The following is a 15,939-nucleotide window of genomic DNA, read 5'->3' on the forward strand; positions in this document are numbered from 1 at the left end:
AATATTAAAAAAAAAAAAAAAAAAAAAAGCGGCCCATATAAAAGCCCCCAACCCTAACACATTAGCTCATTTAGCCGTTTCTCTTTCTCTCTCCTCCTCTCTTCCTCTCTTCCTCTTTCTCTCTCCTCTCCTCCTCTTACTCGATCTCCTTCTCCGTCCTCCTTCTCCGTCCTCCTTCTATTTCTCTTCCCTCATCTCCTTCTCCCTCATCTCCTTCCAACATGCAACACCGTCCTCACTTCTTTCAATCGATTTCTTGGTATTTTTTTTTTAATTTTATTTTGATTATTATTTTTTATTTCTGTTCATTTTTATTCGATTTTAATAGGTTTTTTTTTTCGATTTTCTGGGTTATTTTTCTTCGAATTATGGGTATTTGTTTTCGATTTCATTTTTGGGTATTTGTTTTTCGATTTCATTTCTGGGTAATTGTTTTTCGATTTCATTTTTGGGTTTTGTTTTTCGATTTCATTTCTGGGTATTATTATTGTTTTTCGATTTTGATTCATTTTTCGATTATTATTTGTTTTTCGATTTTAACTAATTTTCGATTTTAATTTTTTTTGATTTTTTTTTTATTTTCTGGGTTTTAATTTTTTTCGATTTTCTGGGTTTTAATTTAATTTTTTCTTCATTTTCTGGATTTTCTCGATTTTCTGGGTTTTAACTAATATTTGATTTTAATTTTTTCGATTTAATAGGTTTTAATTTTTTTTTCGATTTTAATTTTTTCGATTTTTTTTTTAATTTTCTGGGTTTTTAACTAATTTTCGATTTTAATTTTTTTTGGATTTTTTTTTTATTTTCTGGGTTTTAATTTTTTTTCGATTTTCTGGGTTTTAATTTAATTTTTTCTTCATTTTCTGTATTTTCTAGGTTTTAACTAATTTTCGATTTTAATTTTTTCGATTTTTTGCGTTTTAATTTTTTTTCGATTTTAATTTTTTCGATTTTTTTTTAAATTTCTGGGTTTTTAACTAATTTCGCAGCTAATACATTACTATTTGCTTTGCAGGCCCAAAATATTGCACATAATTGAAGAATCAAGAATCAAGAATATTGATTTAGATGTTTGGGTTTTTTTTTTATTGTGATGTTGTAATATTTTTTTGGGATTTATATTGTAGTTCTTTTTTATTTATTTATATGTTGTAATTGTTTAATTTTATAATTTGTATATTGTAATTTTTTCTTGATTACATACTGTAAATTTCGGCTATATTCAATGATATTCGATTCATATGTTGTTGTTCTTATTTATTTTAGTCAATTTGATTTTTAAGTGAGAAATGACGACAAAAAAAAAATGATTTTGGGGGGTTTTTTGGCACCGGTTAATCGGTGCCAAAAGCTTTGAAATAATTTTCTGTGGGCCTTTTTGGCACCGGTTAACCGGTGCCAATTTTGATTTTTGGCACTGGTTTGAACCAGTGCCTTTTTAAACCCCTTTTTGGCACCCCCCACATAGGCACCGGTTCAAACCGGTGCCTTAGGCCGGGTTTGAACCGATGCCAAATTCATTTTTTCACGTAGTGATATTAGTATAGTACAAACTGTTTGATAAATAACGATATGTCCATGTCAAAAAAAGGTTAATCTTTAACAAGAAAAATTAGACGAATATTTTCTTAATGGCTACAACAGATTGATAGACCCCTTCGTCAAAAAATGTTGTAATTAACTATTGTTTGTCTGAACCATTTTAAATATTACCTAGTCTATTCCAACTTTTCGACTGCTATAACGTTAGGACAATTGATTGAGGAGAATAGATGTAGACACTGCCTAGAAATGTCTCCCCAAATATAGTCCGATGATGAAACTACCTTCATCGCCTAATTTAATTTAGGCCGCGTGATGCATCTAAGATTTACTTGAATTGCCCCTTTGTTCTAGCCCACTATCATTTCTTAATCCATTTTAGCCATTTTACAATAAACCAAACTCATTTCTTAGCGCAAAATCCATCAACCTTTACCTAATTTTCTCATTTCGTGACTGCAGGTCTACAGCCCAAAATCGAGCAAATATGATTTTCTTGCTTCTTAATTTTTACGTGGTTGAATAACCCTTGAAATGAATTTTCCAATGATATACCATAAGCCTATTTAGCCTAAACAAAAGAATAAAACTAAATAGTATTACAAAAAATAATCCCACAAATACTAAAATCATCGAGATAATTGATTATCATATAGTCTAGACGGTTAAGGATATCATCCTAATGATAATTATATCATCTAGATAAATTATCATACCATATCAACCACTCAATGAATGATATCAACCAAATAATTAATGATATCATGCAAATAATAAATAATATAATATAGTCAATGAATGATATCATCCAAATAAATATATAACTATTGTAGCTCGAGCGATGCCTCGGATATTGAATTTACCTTAAGTTTAACTTAAATACTTGTAGATATTACTATGTATAATTTCTTATTTGGTGTTGAATATAGAAAAATAGCATCCAAGGAAACAACCATCAGTATGTAATTGCTTTCTTACAAATGAAATTGTAGTTTAATGTGCAATTATTTAGAAGTTACATTTTACAAGAAAATTAATTATGAAGGTTACACATATGAAGAGTTTTGAGTGACGATACATAGGGTGACACGTAAGGATGATACATAACGATGATATGGCGCAAACCCTCATTGAGGGAACAATGACACCTGGCGATATAATGTTGTCCATTTGTGTTTTAATAATATCACTAGTGTGTGGCTCGAGCGATGCTCCGGCTTACTAATTTGTACTTGTTTAATTTGCTAATCAAATTTGACTGCTTAGATAGTAAGACTTGTTGGTTTCGATTTTAAATCTTGATATAAGCATTTTTTAGTTGTCAAACTCAATCATTACAAAATGGAAACAAATAGTATAATAAGACACAAATTAACTTATCTAATTTAACTATTATTTTGTTGGATTAAAAAAACACAATTAATAAATGGCTAAGATGGTAAGACACTTAACTTAAGGCTTGTTGGTCTTGAGTTCAAGTTTTGTTATAAGCATTTTTTAGATGCAACCCTAATACATTTGAAAGTGACATGTCATGTTTATAATCACATGTGGCGCATATTGCTGACATGTCAAATTTGAAAAAGGTGACACGTAAAACATATTTTGTTTTAGGAACGCTTTTTAATATATAAGTATAGATATAAATTATTATTATTATTATTATTATAAATGATACTTTGCATAACCCAAGTTAATTATCATGTCATATCATTTAGACAATCAATATATGATATCAGCATGCATATACAATTCATGATATCATCTAGATATATAATTGATTATATCATTAAACCAATGAATAATGTCATCTAGTCTAAACAAATAGATGTAAATAACTTAATTATATCAAAAAATATAATTCCACAATTACTAATATTACCCTGATAATTGATCACATCTTTCAAACAATTAACCATATCATCTAGCTAATTAATCATATGATCAAAGCAACGAATTATATCATCATGGCTATACAAAAGAATATAAAAAATAAAAATAAAAACTATCTTCCCACGACTACTAATATTATCCATATAGTATATTGATTCTACGCAATGAATGACATCATCCATCCAAGACAAGAATTTCAAAAAATAATTTAGATGTCAACAAACTTGTAAATTTTGATATCATTATATAATTAATCATATCATCTAAGCAATTAACTGTAGGAAAAATTATCAAAAATAATACAAACTTTGTACGATCTGCCAAAAATAAGTCAATCTTTTGATTATTTTTAAATAATACAAACTTTCGGGGTGTTCGCTTTAAACAAGATATTTTACCTGCAACATGAATGACTGGTTTACAATTTTATTTTATTTTTATAAATTCATTTAACACTCTAATTATCTCTTAATTAATACTTTAATTATGATTAAAAATAAAAAAAAAAAAATTAAAAATCCCCCACCAGCCATCGGCTGCCACCCATACCCCTTCCTAGAGCTCTGCCAAAACCCCTCCCGCCAGTTGCTCCAAAACCCTAGCTTCCCGGTAGCGGTTCCGAGGCGTTGTCCTTTTCCTCCTCCCTTGAACCACAAATCCCCTCCTCAAAACCCTTCTCCCTCACCCACGAAACTCCCTAAACCAATCCTCCACCCTCGAAAAACCCTAACCAGTCCTCTCCAACCATTGGCGACGGTTTCAGTTAGGGTTTTCAAGGGTGGGGAATGGATTTCAGGGGGTTTTGTAAGTAAAGGAAAGGGGAATTGAGAAGAGAGTTGGTGGTTCATGAGGAAGAGGGAAGCGCGCGATTGGGGGGAAGCGTGGTCGACGCCGGCGTAGGAGAAGGGAGATTTCGCCGCGGCAGACGTCGAAGGGTGGGAGGTTGTCCTAGCAGGCGCAAGGGAAGGGGAAAGGGGTCACAACCAGTGGATGGTGGGGAAGATGGTAGGGGAATTTTTTATTAAAAATAAAAAAAATAATTATCTTTTAAAAATTAAAACATTAAATAAATTTTTAAAAACAAATAAAATTTTCAAACCAATCAAACAATGACACGTGCCCATATAACCAATTAATCAAGTTAATAGCCGGTCAAATTGTTTAAAGCGGATACTAGGTAAAGGTTGTATTATTTAAAAATAATCAAAAGATTGACTTGTTTTTGGCGGACCACTCAAAGTTTGTATTATTTTTTACAATTTTTCCTTCACTATATCGTCTAACCAATTAATCATATCATCCTATAAACGGATTATATCATCAAGGCTATACAAAAGTATACGTAGTATTAAACAATATCATCCCACGACTACTAATCCAGACAATTAAGCGTATCATTGGGACAATGAATAACATTATCCAGCGAACACAAGAATATAACAAAATTATACTCCCTCCATCCCCTTTTGATAGTCACTTTTGGTAGAAAATCACGGGAATTAATAAACATAAATAAGAAGTAGCAAAAGTACATTGTAAAAGTAAATTTAAATTAGGAATAAAAAGTAGAGAGAGAAAGTAATTAAAGTACATGGGAAAGTAAAATTTACATGGGAAAGTTAAATTTGCTTAAATATTTTTGCAAATGGGAGAGAATTTTGGTAAAAACATAATATTAATGGTATTTGAAAAAATCAACACTATGTTTGGATAACAATAGTGAAAGGAAAGGGAGGGGAAGGAAAAGAGGGAAGGGAAAGGGAGTTGAGGGGGGGGGGGGGGAGAAGGGAGCTTCTATTTTCCTTCCAAATCTCTCCAATAGAGAGATTTAGTTTATTAAAAGGGGAAGGAAAATGAATCCTTTCAATTCCCTCCTTGCATTAGCTATCCAAAAAAGGATGATGCATCCTTCCATTTCTGTTCTCTTCCCTTCCCTCCATTTCTTTATATCCAAACACAGTGCAAATGTGACTAACATTTTGGGTCACCTAAATTGGCATAAGTAACTATCAAAAGGAGACAAAGGGAATATTTAAAAAATATTAATAATCAAGCCGCTGCAATATAATTACTGATATCATGTAGACAATTGATCATATCATCCGGAATCATCCGGCTCTAAAAATTCAAGCGCGCCTCACCATTGGTTGGGTGAGCATGCCTCATCTGATGCATTGTGAATGGTATTAGAGTCGATGTGGTTATATTTTGTTAATATTGTATTTATATTAAGTTTATCTTGTTAGGAGTTTTAGGCAAGTTATTTTTCCGATTGTATTGTGTATATATATGTGAGTATTATCAATGCAAAAGATTAAACCGTTCTCTACAATATTCTTGAATTTAACATGGTATCAGGCCTCTCTAATTTCTAGAGATTTAATTAGATCTTGGTTAGTTCTTGATTTAATTCCGCAATTAATTGTTTGTTTGTGAGGTTCAGGCTTCAATTCTTTTTTTTTTTTTTTTTTTTGTTAATTACACAAATTTTGTTTGATCGAAATTAGGGCTCACAAACCCTAATTTATTTTTTGTTTGGGTTTGATTTTTTTTATTGACTGGTTTGTGCGTACTGAGTTGCAGTGCTTCGAGTGAGGTGTTGTGGCTGTTTGGTTTTGTTGTACGTGTTGTGCAGTTTTTGTTGTGCGCTGCCAGGGCGGTGTGCTGGTTTGTGGTGCTTGGTGCTGTGCGCAAAGTGTGTGTGTGTGCGACAGTGTGTGCTACGTGTGTGTGGTTTCTCGTTGCTTCTGTTTTGTTGTTGTTGTCCTGTTGCTTCTGTTTGTTGTTTCGTGGGCTGTTGGTGCGTGAGGTTGTGTGCTGCGTTGTGTTGTGTGGTGCGTGTTGAGGTGCGCTGCTCTTGTGGTGTGCTATTGTGTGGTATCGTTCGTCTGCATGGTGCTACTCGTGTGTGTGGTGCGCTGAGTTGCGTGCTGCTGGTGTGTGTATGTGGAGCCATAATTTTTTTGTTAGGGGAGGCCCATTCTTATGTATGTACTCATATCTCATTCTCATACACACACACACACAAAAAAAAAAAAAAAAAAAAAAAAAAACAATCGATATGATATATACTTGCGAGTATTATTTAAAATTTAATAATTTAAGAAACAATAATTTTGTATTCTAGAACAATATAAATTAAATGAGTAAAACCAATTATTTTTAATAAAGTAAAACTTTGAGTTGAGTACATTTTGGAAATATCTTAGGGAGACAAATGCCCAAAGACCACAAACTAGATACTACTCTTATTTACTATAGCTACAAACCTACAAGTGGTGAGTGCAATAAAGCAAAATTGAATAAAAAATATGCAAGACATAGGATTCAAACCCAAGATGAGGAAGGCAAAGTGAATAATGCAACCTAACACAACCATCTCCTCTACAACGTAGGGCCTGTTCATATTTACTAAACTGAGCTGAACTGAACTGAACTGAACTGAACTGATTGGAGCTGAACTGAACTGAACTGAACTAAGCTGAAATGAATATTTTATGAGAGAGGGAAATTAAGAGCTGAACTGAACTGAACTGAACTGAACTGATTGGAACTGAACTGAACTGAACTGATTGGAGCTTAACTGAACTGAACTGAACTGAACTGAAAATAAGTAAATATGAACAGGCCCGTAATATGTGAAACTTACTGCTACTTCTAATAATTATTTACAGCCATGGGCTCCCCCATGGCCCACGCCAGCCCCCCTGGCTCCGCCACTGTGTGTAGGTAGTTTGTGTGTTGCGAGTTTCTCTCTTTATTCGTCTTTGGTGTGTGTAGTTTGCCTCGTGTGTGGGTAAGCTATTGTTGGAGTTTTAATTTTTATCATTGCTTGCTTTTATTTATTTGAAAGCAACCATAATTAGTAGTTTTGCCACGTTATTTGTTGCTCTCGCTCACTATTGTTTTTAGGTTGCAAGTTGGGTAGGTTGATTCCACTAGTTGGTTTGTGTTTCCTTATTTATTCAAGGATATAATTATTAGTGGATCTTAATTTGTTTTTTATACTTGCTACCGTTAATTTTGGGGGAGTACGTTGGGTATCTCTTAGTTTGTTCTCTTGGTTTGTATGTTGTAGTGGTATTTGGTGGTTGATTGATTGACTTTGGTGATTTTTTTTTTTTTTTTGGGTGCGTGAGGTTTGTTGGTGCTCCATTGTGGTCCTTGGTTTTTGGCTATCTGTAGACACCCATTTGTGTCTCCCCAAAATTAAACCCGGTGATAATTACCTTTCACGTCGAATCATAATCGAATGAAGTGAAAGTGTGGAAAGTCTAGTGTTACGGATAGTTTTAATTTCTTTTCTCTTCTCTCTGTTTTTGAAAAACTATTTTAAGAAAACAGTCAATCCAGTTTGTTTGGTCCATGATATGGGTCCAATAATAGTGTAGTTGGATAGGGCTTGAAAAGAGCTTTCCAACGATATATTATAAGCCCAATTCTGATGAATATTGAGGAAATTATGGCCAAATTACTAAACTGGGCTTGGTTTGAGCCTTATATTCGGCCCAATGATCTAGAGGAGGGCCTAATATGGATTTATCATTCCTAATGCAATTAGGAATGGTTTTAGTCTTCTAGATTCTTCTAGAAGGTTCTTTTCATTCCTAATTCAATTAGCATTGATAAATTGACTTTTGTTGACTTTTTGGAATAAAAGAGTGTTTTTGAGGAAAATACGATTTTATCCTCCTGTATGGTTAAATTTTATCTGATTTAAGAAAACGCGTCAAAAAACTAATTAGCGTCTAAAGCCAGCATTAGCGCCTGGCGCTAAGCTTGGCGCCTGGCGCTAGCGTTAACGTCTGGCGCTAACATTGTTTTTTCACGTCAGAACTCTGGTTCGATTTTCTATCTTTTTGGCTGATTTTCTCTATAAATATCCTCCTAAAAACTCCGTTTTCAATAATCAATTCCCATCTCTAATCTACAACCAACAACCTATAATCATCTCTATTCTCTTCTCTCTCGAAGCTAAGGCTTTCTTTCTCTCTCTTTACACAAAATTCCGCATTCATAAGACCTAGAAACACCTAGCATAATTCGAAGTTGCCTACGCCCTAGATGTGAAAGGTTTAATTTCTGAGGGTTTGGTCCCAAATCTCTCTTTCAATTATTATTTAATTTAATTATTTAATTTTATTATTTTCCTTGAAGTTACTAACGTGTGTATTTTGTTATTAGAAAGAGGTACGAGGCATCCAAGTAAGTGCTTTAATTGATTTTATTGATATTATGATATAGAAATCATGTCTAGGTTGTTATTATGATTCCTAGTATCATGTTAGGATGCTTCATGTTTTGAATGACAACAATGATTCCTACTTTTATGTTTAGGGAAAAGGTTATAATATCAAATATGCCTATTATGATTCCTATGATACTTCTTATATTCTTTCCTAATAGCATGTTAGGGCTATATATTTGATCTTTGATGTTTAGTGACATGCTAGGGTTTGTTATTAATCTTATTAGTATCATGCTAGGATCTTGCTATTATTATGCTTTAATATGATTATTATGATTTATTATTATAATTATGATTTATTATTATAATTATGATTTATTATTATTATGCTGCTTGATATATATTTATTGTTATTGCTTGATCACACCTTTTATGCATGTTTAAAGGGAATTTGTACTTGTAATCACGCTTAATAAGATAATTAATAATCTTGTTTAGGGTTAATTTGATTATAATTCAAGTGATCGCCAATAATAGTTTTATTTGTGCATTAATATTCAACCAACATAGATTAAACAGGTTTAGGGTTAATCCTATTGATTGCATGTTAGTCAGAAAGCGCACATGAATACGATCAGAATAAAGTAGAGGCCTATTATTAGGGCAGGTTCAATCTCTTTTAGGTTGGATTTGTATCTTCATCCCCGAACTACCAGTCATGGTTACAAACCTATTGCAGTTGACGATCTCATGGATCGTTAAGGGGTGTAACCTTCACCTCGTGAACGTTTTACAAGTTCCTAAAATTAGTTGGCGACTCTTTTGCTCTATCTTCTTTCCCTTTGGACGCCACCGTACTTTAGTGTATGATCACAGTGGGGTTCAAGTTTGGGATAATACTTGAAATATTCCCTACACTATCGTTTGAGGTAGTGCGTTGTTGAGCTAGATTGGTGTTCTTTTTCAATGGGGGCTCAATCTAACCGAACTTTTGAGCGTGTTACTTACACAGATCGTAGGAGTGTTCCTCCTACTATCACTGATGAGCAAGGAAGAGATCTTTTATCTGTCGTTTAGAGGTCGAGTTCTTCGTCTGTTCGCACCTATAATTCTGTCGACTGACTCATTGATACTGGAGCTTCAAATCATATGTCTGGTAATATTGACTTATTCACTAATGTATCTGATATTTCATCGCATGTTGGTTTGCCTAATAGGAAGAGCACTACTGCTACAAAAGAAGGGAGACTTATTCTGTCTGATAATTTAACTCTTGATAATATTCTTTATGTTTCTGCTCTTAAATGCAACTTGTTGTCTATGTCTCAACTGTTAGAATAACTATCCTATTTTGTTATGTTCACTGACAAGCTATGCATTATTCAGGACCGTAGTTTGAGGAACCTGATTGGAGCGAGCGAGCAGTGTGATGGAGTCTGTATTTTTCGGTCGTTTCGTGCTCGGAATCCTCAGGCAAACAAAGTGGTAATTTCATATGCGAGTTTTTTATGGCACAAACGTCTTGGTCATCCATCGATGTAAGTGGTTAGTTCTCTTCCGGGTTTTTCTCGTAGTACTCATGGTCATAGTAGTTCTTCTGGTTGTTCGTTAGATTGTGACATTTGTTTTATGGGGAAGCAACCCCGCAATTCTTTTCCATTGAGTACGAATACAACATCTGGTATATTTGATTTGATTCATTATGATATTTGGGGTCCGAATAAGATATTGTCTAGTAGTGGTGCCCGGTATTTCTTAACCATTGTTGATGATTTTTCTCGTGCTACTTGGGTGTTTTTATGGTTGGAAAATACGAATCGTCACATTTGATTCATGAGTTTTGTGCTTTTGCTAAAACTCAATTTGGTCGTAAGGTGAAAGCTGTTCGTAGTGATAATGGTCAAGAGTTTCTCTGTTTGGGGTCCTTTGCACAGAATGGTATCTTGCATCAAACGTCGTGTGTTTACTTGGCTCAGCAAAATGGTAGAGTTGAACGTAAACATCGTCACATTCTCAATGTGGCTCATGCTCTTCGATTTCAGGCAAAGTTGCCTAAAATTTTTTGGGGTAATATGAGATAATTATCTTAAGAAATTTGGTTAGGAATTACTTATTCTCAATGTGGTGTTGATACTTCAGAATTAGATTGTAGCTCTTTCTTGCCATTGTGTGACGCCAAGACATGAATTTCTCTCTTGCTGTTGAATTTTCTACTACATTGTCATCCTTTTTTTTTTTTCCATATATGAGCTTTAGCCATCTTTGTCCACCTTGCTGAGACATAATGTTCAGGAATTCTTGTAATTGAATGCTGGTGTAAGATGCGTAAACAATGATAACTTGTAGTATTGAAGATAGTTAAGTAATATAGTACGAGGGAACTGAAAATCCGGATTTATATTTCTGCCCTATAACCCCCACCTCCAAAATAATAATCATGTTTGAGATTTAGGAGTTGCTTATTTTGATGCTCCAATTTTAGACAGTTTTGAGTCCTATGACCTAGGCCTCCACAATAGGCACATCCAGTGGTTTCTTCTTCTGTTTGGAAATCAAGTAGAGCCAATACTAGAGGTACTCTCTGATTGGCTTCTAGGAGAAGGTGTTTTAGATCAAGCAGTGTAGTCTCACTTTGGCTATTATTTATGAAGGTTGTTGTGGTTCCTGTATTTCCACATCTTCCTGTCCGACCTATACGGTGTACATAATTGTCAATCTCAGCGGGCATGTCATAGTTAATGACATGTTGGATATTAGGAAAATCCAGCCCTTTTGAGGCCACATCAGTGGCAACTAAGACATCTTTGTTCCTGGATTTAAAAGCCTTTATCGCGTAATCCATCTCTTGTTGATCCTTGATACCGTGGATTGCAACTGCATCAAATCCTTTGAGTAGGAGATAATCGTGGATATTGTCTACATCAAGTTTGTTCTCGGAAAATATGACAACTGGGGGTGGGGTCTTTTGCAAGCACTCGAGGAGTTGAACTAATTTTGCATCCTGTTTCACATACTCAACTTCCTGGATGATATCAAGATTAGCAGCCCCAAGTCGACCAACATTAACAACTATAGGCTTCACCAGTGCACTTTTAGCAAAGTTCTGGATCCTTGTCGGCATAATGGCAGAGAACAGGACGGTCTGCCTCTGAGCTTTGAAGTGATCAAACACCACTCTAATGTCATCCTCAAATCCTAAATCGACTAATCGATCGGCTTCATCCAAGCACAAATATCTGCAATTATCGAGATTAAATTTCTTCTTTAAAAGCATATCGTTGAGCCTCCCTGGAGTGGCAACAACGATATGTACACCCTTGTTGGCAACCTCCACTTGTGATCGCATATTCATTCCTCCTATGCAAAGGAGAGGCCTCAATTCTGGATATCCAGCCGGAGTCAAAAACTGCTCTACAACCTTGTAAGTCTGCCTTGCGAGCTCCCTTAACGGGCAAACTATCAGACCAAATGACCATTCCCAGGGAACAATAGGCATCATCTTCTCCTCTTGTAGAGCTATCATTACCAGAGGAAGGACAAAACTCATTGTCTTCCCCGTACCAATAGATGCGATACCGATCATGTCTCTACCAGACATAATAACAGGAAGGCCTTGACCTTGGATTGTCGTGGGTTCAACAATGCCCTTTTCTTCCAAGGTCCGTAAAACAGCTTCAGGGAACCTCATCTCCTTGAAATTCTTGATAGGCGGCTTTACTACATCATCACCATCTACACTAATATGCCAGCGCTTCCGAATAGCCACACACCGTTTATTCGACATTCTCCTAAGGGCCAAGGGAGGTTTCCACCCCGTCCAAAGCGGTTTCATGCACGTATCGTTGGCTACTTCGCGAACCGATATAGGACATTTTGAGCCGGAAATAAGCATATTCACAATGTACGCACAAAAACCTTTAAGAGTTTTTGAAAATATTTGAACAAGCTAAACCAAAAGTTGTATTGTTATTGTTATTGAATAACATATATATAGTACAAGCAATCCTAATCCTACGGAAACTATAACTCTATCTTTAGGAATCATAAAACTTTATATTAGGAAAGATATGATACTATCTTTACGATATATTATTTTATTATGTAAGATATATTTTCTAGCTTATCTTAGGAAAAGATATTTTATCTCTTCCTTGGAGCTCAAGGAGAAGTCTTGTATAAATATTTATGTTGGTGGAATTATATGATCAAGAAATACAATTCTAATTCTTCTATATTATCTCAATATTAACATGGTATCGGAGCAAAGGAAACAATAAATCCAAATTCTAACCAACTTATACTCCCACAATATAAATATCCTTCTTAACAGTTTTTTTTTTTTTTGGGGGGGGGGGGGGGGGGGGAAGAGGATTCAATAAAAAAAAAATAAAAAAATAAAAAAAAGCTATGAAAAGCTATTTATACCCCCTAAGTTCTATGTATATAAAATTATATTAGGATATATTTTTAATTTGTTAACTGATAATATTTATCTTTGAGTCCTAATATTAGGCATACACTATTATGATAGATTTTGAAGGTCAGTCCTGTCCACTGATTAGAACATAAACACATTCTTTCTTTTCATTTGCAGTAATTTCAATACTTGTATTTTTCTTTGCCAGAAATTTCAATGAGCTATTTTTTTTGTGGAAAACTCATAAAAGACTGCTACTCATACATAATAGAAGTGAACAACTAATCTAAGTGCAAAGCCAATTATAGCAAGCAAGACAAACAAGATGAGATGAACCCTTTTGTTGCGATTCACTTTCATTTTCGCAACCAAGAGAAGCTAAACCTCATAACACAAAACAAGCAGCCAGACAAGCAATAAGTTGCTGGGATTCCAAATCATTGTCAATCCTCAAATTATATTACTCTGTATATGAGACTGCTTATAAAAGAAATATGGCAGCAAGATAGACCACTACAAAGAAAGTCTCCTATATTTGGCAATTACTACACAGCCATTACAACATTGGCTTCAGCACTATACTCAAGTTTTTCATATGTTCATTGACAGCACCATTGCTTCATTGTCTTCTCTTGTCCCGGGACTAGAGATGACACAAAATTCAAGGGGTATCCATTTTCAGATAGACCAATACAAAGACAATCCGCTATATTTGGCGATTACTACAAAGCAATTACAACATTGGCTTCAGGGCTGCACATTCAGCACCATACTCAAGTTTTTCTTAAGTTCATCTTTTGAGAGCACTATTGTTTCATTGTCTTCTCTTATCTCGGGACCAGAGACGACACAAAATTCAGGGGGGTATGTACTTCTTGATGTTACCATAAAAAACATTGTCATCCGCCTTTAAAATGTATGTACATTGTGATAATTGGCATAAGCGACGAAACTCTGGTGTTGATAGCCACACAGAACAGCTTTCCTTGGATTCAACTTCGAGAATAAACACCATTTCTGTTTTCTCCTCAACAAACAGAAGTGGTTGATCACCGATCTTCAACTTATACTCAACCCCTTGAGTAATTGTAGTATGCTCGTGGCAAAGAGTCAAGTGATGAGTTAAGCCATCATAGTTGCTGAAGTTGCAATTTTTAAAGGGGCACTTGGTCTTCAAAAATTTGCAGGTCCTTTTATGGATGTCTCTTCTGGTGTATTTCAGTAAACGAGTACAGCCTCTACTATAGAATTTGCAGTTGACTTTTATTGAATTTATGACATTTTCGAGTGTTCGATTGCGCGCTACAAAACCTTGGCGGCATAAAGGACATTGCACACCATTTGATGAAAGCAGAAGACATTGTTCACAAATATTAGAATGACCAATTCGGTAGGATCTATAGTCCAGTTATTATAATCTGTATATACAAATTTAAACTAAATTCAATGTTAAATTTCCAAAAAACATAGGATTTTCACAAAAACAAACATCAAATAAATGTCGATTATGTACATTGGATTCAAAATTAAAGAATTTTTTATTTTAACCAAAAAATATGCAAATATAATAAATTAAAAAATAAAAATAAAAATAAATAAAAAAAACATTATTATATCTCTCCTCTGATTGAAGCAAACACAATATTCCAATTCGGTAGGATCTATAGTCCAATAATTATAATCTGTATATACAAATTTAAAATAAATTCAATGTTAAATTTCCAAAAAACATAGGATTTTCACGAAAACAAACATCAAATAAATGTCTATTACGTACTTTGGATTCAAAATTAAAGAATTTTTTATTTTAACCAAAAAATATGAAAATATAATAAATTTAAAAATAAAAATAAAAATTAAAATTAAAATTAAAATTAAAGTTAAATTAAAGAAATAAATAAAATACCTTCTTGAGAATCCATCAAATTGAATAAGGGAATTGCGTTTGATGAAATGAAAGATGATGAAGTCAGAGGAGAGAGAAACAAGAAACGCAGAAAATCAAAATTTATGGTTGCAGAAAACAGAGAGCAAGGGTGAGGAGTAGCAAGAATCCATTTCTTGATGAATAAAGGGACCAATTACAGATTGAATTGAACAATTGATTATGTTTGACGAACATAAAGATGATGAAATTTGCAGGGAGAGATGAAACAAAAGTTGCAGAGTTTTGAGTTTGTAATTGCAGAAGGCAGAGAGCAAGAAATAGGAGTAGCCGAGTTAAAATTTTAGACTGTTTATTTTTAAAATTGTCTTTGTGTAGTGGTAGTTTTTTCTTACATTCATCATAAGGGCCTGTTCCGATTGACTGAACTCAGCTGAACTGAACTGAACTGAACTGAACTGAACTGAACTGAACTGAACTGAACTTATTAATTAGTGATTTTTAACTACGGATTAGTGATCTTTGATTATTTATTGATTATTTATTACTATACATATGTGTATATACAAATGTACATATTAAAATATTTACGAAAAATATACCATATAATTATAATTATAAAATGTATGGAAAATATATTATAAAATGTATGGAAAATATATTAAAAACTTGAAACCTCTAAACATTTTAAACACATATACTATTTATTATTATTATTATTTATTGATGATTATTATTATTATTTATTGATTATTATTATTAGTATTATTATTTCAATTATTAACAATAATAATAATAATAATAATAATAATAATATTATTATTATTATTATTATTATTATTATTATTATTATTATTATTATTATTATTATTATTATTGTTGTTGTTGTTGTTGTTGTTGTTGTTGTTGTTTTTGTTGATGTTGTCGTTGTAATAAGAGCTTAAAAGAATGAAATTTGGCTTTATATCATTAGCAATATCATTAGACATAAATTAAGAGCTGAGCTGAACTGAA

General features: G+C 33.4%; 1 long non-coding RNA gene and 1 pseudogene across 1 annotated transcript; one reads left to right on the forward strand and one right to left on the reverse strand.

The window, feature by feature from the left end:
• Positions 1-1,217, forward strand: LOC145631011 (uncharacterized). Its single transcript, XR_014112323.1, has 2 exons — positions 1-259; positions 1,016-1,217. It is a non-coding gene; the product is annotated as an uncharacterized LOC145631011 (long non-coding RNA).
• A 9,801-nt stretch (positions 1,218-11,018) lies between these two features.
• LOC145633127 (DEAD-box ATP-dependent RNA helicase 35A pseudogene) lies at positions 11,019-12,515 on the reverse strand (annotated as a pseudogene).
• Between the last annotated feature and the right edge of the window lie 3,424 nt (positions 12,516-15,939).

Source organism: Chenopodium album, chromosome 5 (assembly GCF_948465745.1).
Source record: "Chenopodium album chromosome 5, dcCheAlbu1.1, whole genome shotgun sequence".
NCBI lineage: Eukaryota > Viridiplantae > Streptophyta > Magnoliopsida > Caryophyllales > Amaranthaceae > Chenopodium > Chenopodium album.